Source organism: Chelonia mydas, chromosome 18 (genome assembly GCF_015237465.2).
Source record: "Chelonia mydas isolate rCheMyd1 chromosome 18, rCheMyd1.pri.v2, whole genome shotgun sequence".
NCBI classification, from domain to species: Eukaryota; Metazoa; Chordata; order Testudines; family Cheloniidae; genus Chelonia; species Chelonia mydas.
The window spans coordinates 19316627-19333680 of NC_051258.2; the positions used below are offsets into that span (position 1 = coordinate 19316627).

The 17054-nt window shown below is 43.7% G+C and overlaps 1 protein-coding gene across 7 annotated transcripts in view; it reads left to right on the top strand.

Moving 5' to 3' along the window:
* The window catches only part of PRDM16 (PR/SET domain 16), a 458571-nt gene that overhangs the window by 367166 nt on the left and 74351 nt on the right, over nt 1–17054 (top strand). The window lies entirely within an intron of this gene.

The window sequence follows — 17054 nt, forward strand, 5'->3', positions numbered from 1 at the left end:
CTCTGCCAGCCGTCCCGCAAACTGCTCTGCTCCACCAGCCGCTCTGCCCTGCCAGCCGTCCCGCAAACTGCTCAGCTCCCCCAGCCGCTCTGCTCTGCCAGCCGTCCCGCAAACTGCTCTGCTCCACCAGCCGCTCTGCCCTGCCAGCCGTCCCGCAAACTGCTCCGCTCCACCAGCCGCTCTGCTCTGCCAGCCGTCCCGCAAACTGCTCCGCTCCACCAGCCGCTCTGCCCTGCCAGCCGTCCCGCAAACTGCTCCGCTCCACCAGCCGCTCTGCCCTGCCAGCCGTCCCGCAAACTGCTCTGCTCCACCAGCCGCCCTGCTCTGCCAGCCGTCCCGCAAACTGCTCTGCTCCACCAGCCGCTCTGCCCTGCCAGCCGTCCCGCAAACTGCTCCGCTCCCCCAGCCGCTCTGCTCTGCCAGCCGTCCCGCAAACTGCTCTGCTCCACCAGCCGCTCTGCCCTGCCAGCCGTCCCGCAAACTGCTCCGCTCCACCAGCCGCTCTGCTCTGCCAGCCGTCCCGCAAACTGCTCCGCTCCACCAGCCGCTCTGCCCTGCCAGCCGTCCCGCAAACTGCTCCGCTCCACCAGCCGCCCTGCTCTGCCAGCCGTCCCGCAAACTGCTCTGCTCCACCAGCCGCCCTGCTCTGCCAGCCGTCCCGCAAACTGCTCTGCTCCACCAGCCCCCTGCCCTGCCAGCCGTCCCGCAAACTGCTCTGCTCCACCAGCCGCTCTGCCCTGCCAGCCGTCCCGCAAACTGCTCCGCTCCCCCAGCCGCTCTGCCCTGCCAGCCGTCCCGCAAACTGCTCTGCTCCACCAGCCGCTCTGCCCTGCCAGCTGTCCCGCAAACTGCTCCGCTCCACCAGCCGCTCTGCCCTGCCAGCCGTCCCGCAAACTGCTCCGCTCCCCCAGCCGCTCTGCCCTGCCAGCCGTCCCGCAAACTGCTCCGCTCCACCAGCCGCTCTGCCCTGCCAGCCGTCCCGCAAACTGCTCCGCTCCACCAGCCGCTCTGCCCTGCCAGCCGTCCCGCAAACTGCTCCGCTCCACCAGCCGCCCTGCCCTGCCAGCCGTCCCGCAAACTGCTCCGCTCCACCAGCCGCTCTGCCCTGCCAGCCGTCCCGCAAACTGCTCCGCTCCACCAGCCGCTCTGCCCTGCCAGCCGTCCCGCAAACTGCTCCGCTCCACCAGCCGCTCTGCCCTGCCAGCCGTCCCGCAAACTGCTCCGCTCCACCAGCCGCTCTGCCCTGCCAGCCGTCCCGCAAACTGCTCCGCTCCACCAGCCGCTCTGCTCTGCCAGCCGTCCCGCAAACTGCTCTGCTCCACCAGCCGCTCTGCTCTGCCAGCCGTCCCGCAAACTGCTCCGCTCCACCAGCCGCTCTGCCCTGCCAGCCGTCCCGCAAACTGCTCCGCAATATATCTTCAGGCTCCCCCACTACTTAACACAACACTCAGTGATTTCAGCTCTTAGTAAGTTTAGCTCTTTTGTGATTTCAGCTTGTAGTAGGGGAGCCTCAGAGCTGGTGCACCATTAGCCCAAAGTGAATTCAGCTCAGCAGCCTGTAACTAGACTCCTAATGGAATCAAAATTAGCTCTCATATTCCACAGTGGAGAGAGGAGGAAGTGCAATTAGCATGTAAGGCCCTCACCATTGGGCCCATACCACCAAGTATTAATACCTGTCCCCAGCCTTTCTCCATTCACTGGGTTTTGGAACCCATGACCCATGCTGCTTCGCTGATGGTGAGTCCCTCCATCATAACAAAAGGCAAGTACAGTTCCACTGTCCTTGATTCACATAATCAGGATAATAACAGTTTATTCCTGCCCCAATAACAGAGAAACTGGGGCTCCTACAGCAGCCAAAGTGACCACCTAGGCAGGGTGGGTGTGCCTATGCAAATGAGATCAGCCCCTGAAGTTCTTTTCCACAACCCACCATGACTCGCCACCAGATGTCAGGGTAGAGCTCATCCTGACTCTGCTTACACCTACAATATGTTTTCCTACACCTATGTTTTCAAGAAAAGGCGAGGTAGAAAGTTTGCAGGTGTGGAGCCCAGTGTGCTGTCATTCAAACTCTGGGCAAAGCCCTTGAGTTCACACACACACAGGAGCAGAGCTGTTATGCTGAGCTCCTATACAGTTCACGGTCTTTTTTTTTTTTTTAACTTAAGGTGTTTCTGCATTTTCCAAAGTGGAACATCCTTGGTAAGTAATAAAGTGACACCAGATGTGCTCATGATGTCCCATTTGTGTAACATGGTTACAAGTCCATTCTCGTCTTTCATTTTCTGCAGCAAAACCATTTCTGTTTGATTTAGTGAAGACACTGATTTAACAATCACTGCAGTGTCTGTTACACAATATGCCATTGAAAGGCACAAAAAGACTTTTGAAGTGAGATAAAGTTGCAAGGAACAATGTGCCAGGCGTCACGTTATACAATTCGGTTCTGTGGTGAACTTCAGGCGCTACAGACAATTTAAACTCTTTTCTTTTAACCACTGGGTTTTTTTTAACCCATTTAAACCTTCACTTATTATCATGTCTGAATGTGCATGGACTTTAAAGCTGTTTCTTCCTATTGAGTCTACTGATTCAATTTGTTCTTATTTTGGTTAGATTAATTGCTAATTGCAGGGCTGTGGTTAACCAATACAAAGTGGAAAAAAATGAAACCTTGGAGAGCAATGGAAAGTTTTGTTTCCCTTAATTAGCTTACTTTGCAACAGATGACATGGTGATGGCAACCTTGAAAATATCTAGGTCCTAAATTTTCAGTATATTCTGTGACCTCCATTTTTGGTGCCCCATTTGAGACACTTTCAAGGGGCTTCGTTTTCAGAAGGTGTATGCTCTGCACTTCTTCTGCAGTACATTATACTGTATGGTTAACTAATTTGCCTTGCAATCTTGCAGGCTAACATGCACTTTGTTAGACATGTTATGTTATGTTAGACCTCAGCCAGAACTCCTAAACTGTCAATTGTGATAATAAATCCTGCCCTAGGTAGTGAGTATTTGTAGATTGGGTCTCTACGCTATAAGAGAGAAAGTTTTAAATTTGCTATTTTTAACCTATCTGATGTTCTAAGTAGAACTATTAAACATTTCAAAAAGATTCTAATAGTAATTAATTATTTCAGATTACTGATAGTGAATCATTTGTCAGAAAACAAGCATTCTACTGTACTGGAAGAATCACAGTTTCAATAATTCCCCAAAAAGTATGTTTTCCACTCAGATATCTGTTGTTGCTCTTTCAAGTAGGATCTGGGGAATAGTTAATAAGCACATGGTTTCTCTCAGTGTTTCCAGGGCTACCCAATGTAGCAGAGCTAGTAACTTGCATTCCTGCATCAAACTGCGGTACAGTGTTGAAGGAAATGGGACACTCTTGCAACTATTGTTTCTATCACTTTCCAAATATCATCGTAAATACTTGTGAATCCGGTGCTTGGTTGGCCGTATGTGTTATACAAAGTCATACCAAGTGAATGGTCCCAACTACAAAAATGTAGTGTTTGACAGAACAATGTAAATGGGCCGCTGGTGGAAGAACACAGTCATTTGGGAACAAATAAATAATTTTTGTTATTAAGCAATGCCTGCTGCTTAATTACATCAATCTCACTGTTATGTTGTGCTCCCCTTTGTCCCTCCAGTCAGTTTGTTGTATCTATCTATTGTCTCTATCCTTATGCTTAAATTGTAAACTCTTCTTTGGGGCACCACACAATACAAATTATTATTAATAATATTATTTAATCAAGGATAATGTATGAACAGATGCAAAAAAAATCTGAACTGACCTTTTATGAGGTTTCTAAATTTTATTTTTAAAAATATTTTTGCACATATTTCCTGGTGTCCACCAGGGAAAAGGAAGCAGAAATGTGACACAGTCTGAGACAGCAGAATCTCACAGCCTGCAAACAGATTTTCAGCTTGCAAACATGTGATCTCCAGCTTGATTTTTCAGATAAGTTAAACATAAGCACACAATATTTGGATGCTTATTCAAACCTATGGAGCCTCTCCTTGTTGCCACTCCATCCATGCTGATCTTTGCCTTGCTGATTTTTTAAATTTATTTTAAATCATTGGTGCAGAGTGTGTGTGTGTGTGCATAATGATTCTGATGGGGTTTCAGCTACAGCCATAAAATTGTCAGAAAACAAGCCTCGTCTTTATAACATAGAAGAGCATGTTATGGACATTTTTGGTTTCTTTGACGTTAAGGAGAAGGAGGGGAAGTGAAGCAAATGTGACAAACACCAGCTCTTTAATGCTAGGCTTGTTACCGCTTTGAGTGCCCTAAGGGTTAATGTAACAGTTTTAAGTCCTTCAGTCACACCCACCCCCATCTAGTGAACACTTCCAAATAATCCCTTTATAATAGAGCCGTTTCCACAGATTGTATCTAACCCGTGCATTAATGGGGCCCATTGGTGTCAAGCATTTTAACAAATACAGGCCAGCCAGCTGCCCTGGGAGCCCCTCTCTCTAACCATGTACGTTAATGATCTTTTGCCCCTCTGACTTTGCTCCCCTGCTGCAAGGACAAAATTAAACTACTGCGGATGGCAAAATAGTTATTTGATGCCCAGGCAATTGCATACTTCCAAAACTCTCCATCGCGGAAGGCCAGATGGACTTTATAGAAACCAGACCCAGGGCACAGTTTTAATTATCATAGTCCTGTCAGAAATGAGTGAAATTCTGAATGACCGCATGAAACAAACCAAAAGTCTTACACATGGATTTTTTCCTCAATAAAATTTTATGGCTTCTTAAAGAAACAGCATTCATATATTTTATGAGGCCTAATCATTCACTAATGCCTATATTAGTGCACCTGTGGCACTCAGCGCCATGGAAATTACAGCACTAGTCTCAGCTATGTTCTTTTGCATGTTATTGCAAACTCCTTGTCAAAAATTGAGCATATGTTCTGGGGATAAGTTGGGTTCATTTTAGCTAGCTAGCAATCATTCTCATAAGGCAAAGGAAAAGAGATTTATGGATATTTGTCTGCTGAAAATTGTGTTTCAATGTTACAAGAATAAGACTAGTATTTATAAGTATTTGCAAAGTATTTGCAAAGTATAATTTACAAGTATTTGCAAAGTTTACTGTGGAACACAGTGAAATTATTTGAAGAGACTAATACATGTACCAGAACTAGTCCAATACGAGAAAAATATTAACTGAATAATCTTTCCAGCAAAGATCACCATTAATTGCTGTATAAGGACTTGACCAACTAGTATGCGACTAGCTCTGGAGATGGTCAAATAACACAAAAAAGCATGAGTCTAACACCTTATTCATCCGCTAGTAATATTCATGCAGCTGTAGCGTGTTCCCAACATTCTATTCTCTGACATTTCCACTACAGTGATGGTAGATGTTCTGTCTGATCTATTTAGTCTCTTCCTTTGGTCCCACCTGTCTGTCTGTTCATGTGTGTGGCCAACATCAACATAGAGTCTGCCCTGGAGAAGGATTTTGAGTAACGAAGCACGTATTTCTGGAGCAGAGAAGGGGTCCATTTGGCTAAGCTTTCAAACCTTGGAACTGAAGCTTAGAATGATGGGACATATGTTTGTGAGATCTACCCAGATTTCTGGCCCAGACCAGAATATTATAGAGAGCTACCTTTCTCTTGGTGTTCTATTATTTTCATTTCTGGCCCCAAAAGAAACCAAGAAGTATGTAATCAATTAATCAATCAAGTCAAGCAGACTTTTCCAAGCTACATGATGACTGTTCTAGCTTTGGTTAGAGGTCTGGGTTACTTAATTCTTGTTTTACCAGAGCAGTTGGCCCCACCCTTTTTATCAGTTTCAAGATGTTTAATTTTACTCTTCAGACGAATTTTAATTCCAACCAAACTTCAGCTCTTCATGGGAAACACACTGAAAAAGAAAGAGCTGTTTGTTTACATTATGGATAGCTGAAGCTTGCTGACTGCATTGTGATTGATTTAAGTCATGGGGGGAAAGGTACTGTATTTTGTGTAGTTTGGCTGCAGTTTGTGAATGTCAGCAGTAGGTCAGCAATGTCAGGAACCTTGTATTGTAGCTATTAAACAGAAGTCATAAATATAGAGTAAGTGGTTTATGTCACTTCTTCCTACTCTTCTTTCAAATCCAGAGTAGACTTGGTAATTAATGATGATTAGTGTTATCACAAACAATAGGCCATTTCTGAGAGGAGTGGGGAAAAAATACTCTAGTACAAATGTTGCAACCATTTTGAGACAAATAAATTACTGAAGGGATAAGCAGGCTAGATCTGACTAACAGAGGGAGGAGGTGGCACTAAGGAATGGATCTTGTCTGGCTGTTAAAGTCAAAGTCACTAATGAGGTCCACTTCAACAGCGTGCTGACAGCCACAGTACATACTGGCAGTGTTAGCTTCAGCATTGCTGGAATGAAGTCAGCTTTCTCTCCCTATGTTTTCTCATTACTTCATGCATTTGGCAGCTGCTAACAGACTGGACAAGCTTAGCCAAAATAAGATGCAGAAACATGGAAAAGACTATTCGTGTGTGCAGACGTTCTGATTGGGGAGATGGGCGGGAGGGGAGAAAGAATTGCTTTTATATGTGTTTTCTCTTCTTTGAATTATCAGCCATAAGTGGGTTATTTGCGGGGCCAGGGGGAAGGGGGGGGGGGGGAATCTACCATGCACATGCTCCGTTTGTTCCGTCTCTCTCCTGCTATGTCTCTTTGACAGGAATGAGTGGTCTGAGCATGTTTCCTTAGCTTGTTGCTCTTTACTGCTCTGTCGTGTGGTTTTAAAGATACAAAGTGTCCCTTTATTGGATATATCAATTCAAAAAGAGGCTGGTAGTAAACTGAGAATATTTGGATAAACTTGTCGGCCCTTAGGACTAGAAAAGGACTTTTGTTCATAAAGAGAAAAAGGCCATTACATTACCATGGAATCACTGGATCCAGTCCAGTAAAAACTGAGCTTGGAGTAGAAAAAAATGGTTAAAGGTGTCTAATGAAGGATCTTTTACTTCAGGTTCAGTGTTTATTTTTATTTATTTATTAGAATGTGAGATCGACATCCTATTGCATGCTCTTGTTCTGTGACAGTCTCTCTTCACAACATCGTCTGTCAACAACAAGAACTTTGTTTAAAGAAAGATAGGAAGAGAGAAAAGAGGAACTGCAAAGTGGGCATGAACACGCCCAGTAAATAGGTCTACCAGATGCATTCCCTTCTACGGACTTTCAGGACCTCTGAGGTTGTCCTGATTTGTTTCTTTTCTGGCTACTTAATTTTAAATGAGAGGGGACTCTGATGTGTGAGGTTATTGGGATACAGCATAATCCATCAAGAAACCGTATAGCAAGGCCTTGGGTGGCACGGGCCAGCCCCAAGAAAACACATTAGGTGGAATGCATCACGTCTGTATTTGTTAAGTGACTGTACATAACGATGCTGTCAGAGAGAGAACGGATGGATAGGGCACTAGGCGAGGCTTGGGAAGCCCGGTTTCCATTCCCTGCTTTGCTACAGACTTCCCATGTGACATTAGGAAAGTCACTAAGGAGATGTTTACACTGCCACTGGGAGCAAGCCTGGGTAGCCTAATTAAATATAGCAGCCTGGCCATCTCTCAGGCGGCAGCATGGCCATTGCCTCTCAAGCCCACCCAACTCCCTGGCTCAGAGCTGGGGTGGCTAGCCTAATTCTCCACCGGAACTGCCATGTCCACACTGACATTAACTCCAGCTGAGCTAGCGGGAGTCTGTCTACCTGTGCTGAGGGGGCCCACTCCCAGCTCTAGTGCAGACGTCCCCTTAGCTTCTCTGAGCCTCAGTTCCCCGTCTCTAAAATGGGGATAGTATCACTGCCCTATCTCCTAGGGGTGTTGTGAGGATATATACATTAAAGATTGTGCAGTGCTCAGTTACTGCCGTGATGGGGCCATGTCCTTCAATAGCTAGCACTGCCAGAACACATGCCATCTCAGAGCACTTTACGAGCATTTACATAATTGTTTAGAGCCAGATTTTCCTCTGATGTTGGCAGTAGAGGGGACGCCAATCTGGCAGAACTTCCATCGCCTGCTAATTTCTTCTCTTGATCCCATAGATCCCATGCCCTCACGTGGTGCATGGCCCGAGACTGGATGAGGGACAACCTCTGCTTAACCTTATGAGGATACTCCCCAAGAAGTAATTCTGAGGGTGAGAGAGGCCCACTTCAGTTGAATGAATGGAGAACCTTCCTTACGGGTGCTTTGGAGCAATAGGTTGTGGAGATATATGTGGACCTGTCCTACTGTGGGGGAGCAGCCTGGACTCATTGAGCTTCTGATGATGACTCAAGATCTGCACTGATCTTGGGACATATGTAGCTTGAGGGGAACAAACTCCCTACCTGTTCCAAGGGGAGAAGATTTAGCAATGCTTAGTTTTTAAGTTAACGATGAGACATCTAGGACTAGACGTCGGTAAGACAGACCAAGAAGCAGGACTGGACAGAGAGGGAGCAAGTTCAGATTGGAGAGATAGATTTGTGAATCATATGAGTGAAGATGGTAGCTGAAGCCAGGTGAGCTCACCTAGAGAGGGTGCTGCAGCCAATAGGTTCTAATATTGACAATCCTGCTGCTTTTATAATACACTTACATGTAAAATGTAAAAAGATGCATTCGTTACAAGTCTTTTCCTTGGATTTATTTCTGTTTAATTACTTATTAAAGTTTTACTGACTTCATGTAACAAATTTGCTAACCACCCATAAACCATGTTTTGCTGCTTTAATTAAACCATTGCTATCCATGAGGTTTTATTCACAAACTGACAACATCAATATAAACATATCTCTGGCAGAGTAATTAATAAAAGCAGGCAGCTCATGGGAGAAAACATATGTGTCGTATCATCCTTGTAGATTCTGCTATTGTATAGTTCTTTCAAAAATGCCAAGAAATGTCCCAATTAAAATGCTATGTTGCTTATGTACACCCATATTTAATTTGGGATAATTGACTCTGTTATGTTCATCCTTGAGAACACATGGGGTTGCCAGATATATACGAGAATCAATTATACCATAGAAATATTATACAATTAAATTTTTTAATACTATAGGATTAGGTTTTAATAAACTCTTTCAGCAGCATTTCAGGCTATGAATAGATGCTTGAACTTACTATGTAGGTGCTTTCAAAGGGAATGTAGGTAATATTGTCAGGAATATGGTTTTAATTTCTCAATACGTTTGTATTAATGGTGTTTGTATTTTGCATGCTGAAGAATTGCTAAAGAGAAAAGGGATTTAATTTTTTCCTCTTTATCATTCATATCATGATTTTTTCATAACTTGAAGAAAGGTTAAGTAAGGCTTCATCTCGGATGCTATCTGGTATCTTTTATTTAATAAAATAATACATCAAAATAATGCCACAAGGACGTTGACCAAATATTCTTTCCAACTGCAAAGGGGTCAGTGAGGACTTTTGGGTGAGGCAGCAAAGTACCTGGATGTTCCTTATAGTTTTCCCCCAACGTTTTTTTCAAAGCTGGAAGAGATGATCCTAAAGAAATTTGGGAACCACATTCAGGTTTACATACAATTAATCCCTTTCCCTCATCATTTAACGATTCTCATACCTTTTCTTTTCTGTCCAGTTGGCTTGGGTCTTGTGTGTGGCTGGCTTGGCTTTTTCAGATTGCAAGCTTTTGGGGGGCAGGGAATATGTCTTATCTTAGTGCTCAGATACCATGGTGATGATATAGCAACCCGGACAGATAATAAAAATCATGCATAAAATGACGATAATAATAAGCAAATCCTGTGAAACAGGCAAACATTTAACCCCCTTTTACAAGTGAAAAAATGAAGACACCAAGAAGTTAGGTGACTTGCTGCTGAGTGAGTCATCAGCAAAGCCAAGAGAACTACCCAGGATTTCTGACTTGCTGTCCCTTGTTTTAACCACAGAATATGTTTCCTCCCTTATGTTAGAACAGATCTAGAATAAAAAAGTGCATGTTAACTTTAACTCCATCAGCTGGACAGCCGTCTGGCTCTGCAACATCTTAGCAATAGCCAGTAGCTATTGTTTTTCTTTTCTGATTCATTTTTGGCCTGAAATCAGTGAATTTTAGAAATGGAGGAAGCATTTCCCATTAGATTAGAATGATTTTAAGGTAAATCAAAATATTGGACTCAATTGCCTGGCAGGTGTGTCTTTAAGATTGTGAGAAATAAGCCCACAAGGAAAGGAAATTCTGTGTTGGAGCTGTCAGATTCCCCTTAACTCAAACCTGCCTGGCCTAGGCAATCGCAACATATATAGTATGTCAGATTACGTATTGCTCCGAGACTCCTGTTAGTGGATTGACTGGGCTGCAATGTCTCAGCATAATAAGCCTGGGTCAAGGTATTGGTGCACACCTTTAATGTTGACCTTTTATTCTGGGTTTGTAATTACGCTTTTGCCTTAAACATGTCACCTTAAACCATCTTCTGACACTGAGATAAGATTCCTTTGATACTAGATCTTAGAGTTTCAAAATATATGTTTCTGAAAATACCCAAAAGGCAGATTATTCATTAAGATCAATTCCCTGGAGTATGTAATTTTATATTTAAACTGGCCTGAGCTATAGTTCATCCTGAAGGCATTGGAGACCAGACATGCAATTTACTCTTACACCACTTTATAACTAAAAATATGCTTTGTGATGGCTAACAAGATATTCACTTAGTTTCCTCAGGCTGAGAGCTCAAATCCAAACCACCAAGCTTGATAATGAAGTAAAATCAATCCTTCATTAGCATGATTTTGATCAGAGTATCAAATATGGATTAAGGGGCAAGTGGGCCGACCAAAACACAAAAGCAGCAACTTCCTGTGTATAGCTTGTCCTATCTGACCAACAATAGGAGGCTATAAGTCTAGGTAACTATTTGAAAGATGTGAACACTAAGAAGGGAGGATAGGATGGAAGAGTATAAGGATTGTAAACTATCTGGGGCAAGGGCTGTCATCTTTCATGGAATCATAGAACGTAGGACTGGAAGGGACCTTGAGAGGCCATCTAGTCTAGTCCCCTGCATTCAAGGCAGAACTAAGTATTTAGACCATCCCTGGCAGGTGTTTGTCTAACCTGCTCTTAAAAACCTCCAATGACAGAGATTCCACAGTCTCCCTGGGCAATTTGTTCCAGTGTTTAACCACCCTGACAGTTAGGAAGTTTTTCCTAGTGTCCAGCCTAAACCTCCCTTGCTGAAATATAACCCCGTGTTACTTATCTGAACAGTGCCTAGCACAATGAGGCCTTGAGCCTCTACTGGGGACTAGGAACTAACATAGTATAATAATATAGACAGGTTTCAGAGTAGCAGCCGTGTTAGTCTGTATTCGCAAAAAGAAAAGGAGGACTTGTGGCACCTTAGAGACTAACCAATTTATTTGAGCATAAGCTTTCGTGAATCCGATGAAGTGAGCTGTAGCTCACGAAAGCTTACGCTCAAATAAATTGGTTAGTCTCTAAGGTGCCACAAGTCCTCCTTTTGTTTTTGCGGATACAGACTAACACGGCTGTTACTCTGAAACCTCTCAGTGTGAAGGTGCTGTCCCTGCAGGTACTGTCATGGTGTCAGCGTGGTGTTGCCGGGGCCACTGGAGTGTAGATAATAGCATACGATCGGCGGATCACATGATGCGTGTCAGTCTTCACACCTTTCCTTTGCAGATGCCCTAAAAATGCACCTGGACAGGGTCACTTATCTCTACTTTGGAAGTCAAAAAGGATACCGCTGGTTGGAAAAGCGATAAAAGACTGAAAAATTGATCAGAAATTCTCTCACTGTTTGATCACTTCCACTGGGAGCCAGCAGGATTTAACAGTTAGAGCAGGAGTCTAGAAGTCAGGACTGCTGTGTCCACAGCTGATTATCTGCGTGGCCTGGAAGGCAAATCGCTTCGATTGCCGTGTCTCCGTTTATGTGCACCTTTGGAAGGGGGATAATACTTACCTGAGAGGAGCGTTGAGAGGGTTTGTTCACTTACTTCTGTAAAAGAGTTTTTAACTCCCCAGATGGCAGGTGCTACATAAGTACAGAGAGTCGAAATGAACTGTCTAGGACAATGGTGTCCAGCCCAGGGCCTGTGGGCTGCCTCTGGCCCTGAGGACTCTAAATTGTAGTTCTCAAGGGCAACTCTATTAATCAGGAAAGTTATGTCTGATTATGAATTGAAAGGCACCCCCTCCCCCCCCCGTGATGCTTCAAGTGTCCGAAGCAGCTCCAACGCTACAGGGAGGCAGACCAGAACGCTGCCTCCCCAACGGCCTTCCACTGTTTCCCCTGCAGCTACAGGAGCAGCTCTGGTATGGACCCCCAGTGCTCTGAGCAGCTGCTGTCGCTTCTCTGCCGCAGCTGATCACCAGCTCCCCCACCAGCCCTACGCTGCAGGGCAGCAAGGAGAGAGTAGCTCTGGCTGCTCCATGGCCTAGGGGGCTGTGGAAGCAGCGGGGAAAGCAGGGTGGGAGCTCAGCTGGCTCTCTTTCTCTGAGCTGAAGTGGGGCCCTAACACCGGGTGGCTTCCCCCATCAACCCACAGAGCCACCAAGAAGAAGGTACAGAAGGAGTACCTGCACGGGTAGCTCCCTGCATGGACATAAACAGCAATGAAGGCAGTGAGTCGCAGCTTAGGCAAGCAAAGTAACACTGGCAGCGTGTGGGTATGTACCCTGTCTCTGCTGCTGGGTTTTAGCACTATAGCGTCCCACTGCTGGAGCTTTGCCAGAACCTTTCACTGACACACGGAGCTACACACAGCAGTGTGGATGCAGCTTGTGTTTCACTGTGGCATGTCGCTCTGTGGGCCTTGCACACCGCCGCCAGTTATGTGTAATGCAGATGTAGCCTACATGTCAGAGGCCCTATCCTGCTACCAGCTAAGGGCGATCTCCCATTCATTCAAGAGTCGAAGTCTGTGTTTTAGGGGCAGGAAGATATGCGCTCTACCTCCAGAAAGTCATGGCACAATGGCAACCACAAAGTACTAAATAGCTACAGATTGGTTACAATGTTATTGGGGTTTTTTGTTTATCTGTCAAAGAAAAGTTCATGGACAGCTGTTATGCAGGATCGTAATTGCTTCAGCAGGGTAGGAGCCTCCGATGTTGTTGTGGAACAGTTGTGCAGCCTTCATGTTCTCATTTTTGCACCTCCTTTTTGGTTAACATCAAATAACACATAAAGAAAATAACACATTTCAACTTCATGATTGGTGAGCAGCACGTTATTACTGTGAGATGGCCACTTCGTTTGCTAAGCTTTTTAAACAGAGGTCTTTGTTCTTGTTTGCAGTCAACTAAGTTGATTGGGAGGGAAACCTACAAATATTCTTTTATTCTTTTCTCCAGTGCCAACCAAGTTTACAAACTCATCTAATTCACACCTTCAAAAAAGCACGAGAATCATCTGCAAAGCAGCTGCCTTACTCATTTCTGGCAAGAAAGGTTACAAGGACTGTGCTTCCCCATACATCTGAGGCACCTTTGATGAGGGGGTGCTTCCTGTGTAAATGAAACTTCGGTTCTGATATGCTCAAAGCAATATCAACCCTGGGGGAGGGTACTGCTTTTCTTTTTCTTTTTCTAAACCTCTCTGCTCACAAGGTGTAAGTAAGGTCATGGCTAAGCCTGCAGTAATGTGCAAGCTCTTGGCTTATAATATTGTGCAATTTAATGTTCATATGTGAAAAAATGTATGCTGTTAGATTAATGTTTCTAACCTGCTTGAACACAGTAGCATACGCTGACATGAGATTGCAAATCAGACGTAAGAAAGGATTGTATTCTTTCTGCACTGGAGATAGTTCAGTGTTATATGTCTCATCACAGGTAGACGCTGTTCATGAATTCTCCTTTTTTTAAAAAAAAATGGTGAATTTACAGCTGGTGAAATTTAGGTCCAAAATTCATCCACCAAGCAAGTACAACATGAATAGTTTGTAGTGTGAGCTTTACAGACACAATGATCCTGCCAAGGTGTCTCAAACCGTGACCTCAGTGTGGCAGGAGTTCACTATTCATGACTCGTTCCATTTTTTGCCCTCTCTGCTGAGTCTCAAAAAGGGTCCAAATGTGATGGATGATTGTGTGACTGGACTACACCTGCCTTCACAGTTGCCACAAAATAGTAACGAATTTGGTCATTTCTAACCTGAATCCCATTTGAACTAGTAATAGGCGTCCAAGGGTTTAAATGCCCATTGCCAATGACTTTAGCTCTATTGTGCCCCTGTAAGTGTGTTTCTTGGTATGAGAGCAGACGTACAGGTGAATTTCAACAGAGCGAGACCTAGAAAACGCTTCTCACTGGGATGAATACAACTAGCACAATAATATATGAACTAATGTGTCATTCTGCAGAATGACTTTTCCTTAATCTGGAGAGATTTTTCAATTGGATCATATTACAATCATATTTCTCAGAACTTTTCCTGCCAGTAATTGTCCTAATGCTTGATTTTTGGCACTATGGATAAACCACAAAGTTTTTAGGGGCGAAAAGTTGCCCAGGTACCCATATAAAAAAGAAAAGGTGTACTTGTGGCACCTTAGAGACTAACCAATTTATTTGAGCATAAGCTTTCGTGAGCTACAGCATCCGATGCATCCGATGAAGTGAGCTGTAGCTCACGAAAGCTTATGCTCAAATGAATTGGTTAGTCTCTAAGGTGCCACAAGTACTCCTTTTCTTTTTGCGAATACAGACTAACACGACTGCTACTCTGAAACCTGTCATATAAAAAAGGAGAAGGAGAGTGTAACAATCAGCTCTACGGACATTCTCATTTTATTTTAATTTAAATTCCTATGCCTCAAAATGATAAAACACCACAGCTTTGATTTTCCAAACCTCAAATGTCTGAAACTCCCTGTTAGCTGAAGCAGAGTCGTATCTCTCAACATCTGTTAATTGAATTGAAAATGCCCTTTATTTCTAAAACCTTAGTTATCTGAATTCATTCAATATTCCCCGTGTCATCTGGATAACTGAGGTTATAATTTCTTTGGTATATTATTGATGATCAAGTAGAATCTGAGCATTTTTTGGTTTGGTTTTGTGATGGGGGAGGAAAGTAGGGTTCCAAGAAGTTATCAGATAGCAGCCAATATTCTTCCACAGAAAAGGCTTGTAAGAGACCTTGAGACAATGTTATTTCATATGGCGCTTCTCATGCTTGAGCCTTCAATTGACTTTGCAAAAGCTGTAAAAAGGGTGGTATTTTTTAATTAGTATTAGCAGTAGGAATGGGCATTTGAAGTTTCTGCTACTATTCTGGCAAGAGTGTGAAATGTGGAAAATGGTTTTGGCACTCAGGGCTTTCAATGAATCATTCTGAAGAGGCCTACAAATTCGTGGTGCTTCACAACTCCATTCCCGAAGCTTTAAAGAGAGAGAGAGAGAGAGAGAAAGAGAGAGGTAGTAATAAGTGATTTAAAACAAGCAGCAGTAACCCCACTGGATGCTGGTCTAGACAAATACACAAAACCTTTTAATGGAAGTTGATTAGAGATTTTTTTTAAAAAAAGACAAGCTACAGTTTCTTCACAGTGGTGGACCCATTTGAGTGTCATGCTGGGGACCTGCTGATTCTGTGGCTTGATTTCTAGTGTAACAGAAAGATGTGCATTCTGATTTTATCACTATTGTTTGTTTGTTTGTAACACAGTAGCATCAAAAGGCATCACCTGAGTTCAGCATCCCCTGGTGGTGGGTGCTGTCAGAGACAGTCACTGAGCTTGCAATTTCGGCATGTCAGACAAAGGGTGGGAGAAAGGGAGCATTGTGATTCCCATTTTACAGACGGGGGACTGAGGCACAATGAGATTAAGTGATTTGCCTAAGGTCACACAGGTGATGTGGGGCAGACGAGTAATTGAACTCACACCAGCCAAGTCCCATTCCAGTGCCTTGCCCACAAGAACATCCTTCCTCTCTTTTGTTTACTCTTTTCAGGGTCTGTTCAGCACATAGAAATGCAAAAGACAATAAGAACTGAAGCCTACAAATGCCCATTCTCCCTGCAACTGCAGGAGATCAAGAATGTAGAATATACCCTTCTGATCTTGAGGAATGATCTCTGTTCATTTCTTCAGAGAAAGCCAATGATACCCAGAATAATCCCTGCGTGGCAGTTCCTTGGGACTAGGGCACCCTTGTGTTTAGCATCCAGAAAGGAGTTCCCTGGACCAGAAGTCAGAAAACACTGACTTGTTGCATCACCTTGAGCAACTCTCTTAAGCTGTGTCTCTCTTCAGTTTACCCATCTGTCATATGGAAACAATGGTTTGGCTAGTTGACATGGTTTCATTAGAAAGACGGTTCAATACTATATAAGCCTTTTTAAATGATAGCAAGCCTGTCATACCCAAACCATGCCACATTCAATCCTTCTGAACAGCACTAGAAAAACACTTGTGCTATTCTGCATGCTTCTGAGCCCCACGCCCACCCCAGTCCCCCAGTCAGACTGGAATTAGATTGCATGAAATTCTAAATCTCAATGTACCTACAAATATTCTGTATCTTTTGTTTACCATGTCAAGCACTTTTATTTTAAGTACTTGCCTCTTTTTCCATCCACAAGGCTCCAGACACTGATGAACAATTAATATTAAAATATAGCAGACTTTTGCTTTTGTGTTGTTCTGTTTTTTGATAAAGCAAAATGCACTATGAAAAAAAGATATGTTCTGAGCTCTTTCTTGGGAAGAAAGTTTCCAGGTTTGGTGTGTGTGTTGTAAAGTCAGACAATCCCATTTCTGACTTGTGTGTACAACATCTGTGATCTGATTCAAACATTATTTTTTACAGCCTACTGTTTAATTTAAATCAGTGTGGTATGAATTATGTTACTGGTGGAACACGAGCTTTTGTTGAGATAAATGCTTGCCATCAGCTTGAAACTCTTCTTCTGTTTTGACATTTTTACTTTCTGGTTTTCTGCACGATGATTAGCCGTTGCTGTGAAAGTTTAGCCTTTACCTCTCA